Source organism: Notothenia coriiceps, unplaced genomic scaffold, assembly GCF_000735185.1.
Source record: "Notothenia coriiceps isolate Sejong01 unplaced genomic scaffold, NC01 NC01_scaffold00021771, whole genome shotgun sequence".
NCBI lineage: Eukaryota > Metazoa > Chordata > Actinopteri > Perciformes > Nototheniidae > Notothenia > Notothenia coriiceps.
Window position 1 is genome coordinate 1 of NW_011354472.1, and position 977 is coordinate 977.

Consider the following 977-nt stretch of genomic DNA (forward strand, 5'->3'; position numbering starts at 1 on the left):
AGGACTGTTTCAATGTTAAGCATACTTGAGAGGTTTCTCAATACTCTAATTTCCCCTCCTCGACTCCTCGACTCCTCGGTCCTTCGGTTGTGACCCGGAAATGGATTTCAGCTCGCCATGTTGAAGGACATCTAATTTCTCTAAATGCACATCGAGGACCGAGCATCGAGGAGGCTCTCTGGAGGAGCTCTAACCGAGGAGACACTGATGGGTCCTCCACGGCCCCTCCACGGATGCATTTCCGGGAACGGTGGAAGCATTACGCACGGCCGGAGTTATGTCAGCCAATGACAGCTCTGCATTCATCCCCTGGATATTATTTTAGTAACTGCTTTCATCGCAACGCGATGTTTACAGTGAGAACAGCTGTGAGGTCCGTGCAGAAAGCAGAGCAGTGTGTATAATATATATCACTCAGTATAACCGGCCTACATTACTTGCTGTATTTGTATGCTGTAGTTTAGTCGATATCTACAAACAAAAAGTTGATATTTTTCTAAGACCATTTAGTGCTTCACATAATAAAATACACAACGGCTGTATCCTGATTATGCTTTAGGAGCTGTAGGTGTGTGTGGTACAGTGTGTAGGTGTGTGTGAGGTACAGTGTGTGTGTTGTACAGTGCGTAGATGCGGCGGACAGACGGGTCTCAGTTGGTTTGGTGTCCTACTGTATGCTTACTTTTAATACTTGTAAATAAAACTTTTGGCCCGTAATTTCAATTCCCCATTTCAGCGACCAGAGAGAGGGAGAGGGGGGGGGGTATATATATCCAGTCTCTGATTGTGTTACGTTATTATGAGAGTGCTCTCATACTTGTTTGATTCTGAAATTGTATATATTTATATAAATATATGTGTGTGTGTATATGTCCGCATCTGTAGCCTGTTATTGTCTCATTATACCGCACTGGGAATGAATCAAAAGTAAATATATAAGTGGTCATGAACACATCTGTCCATCAGACAGAGGGCTG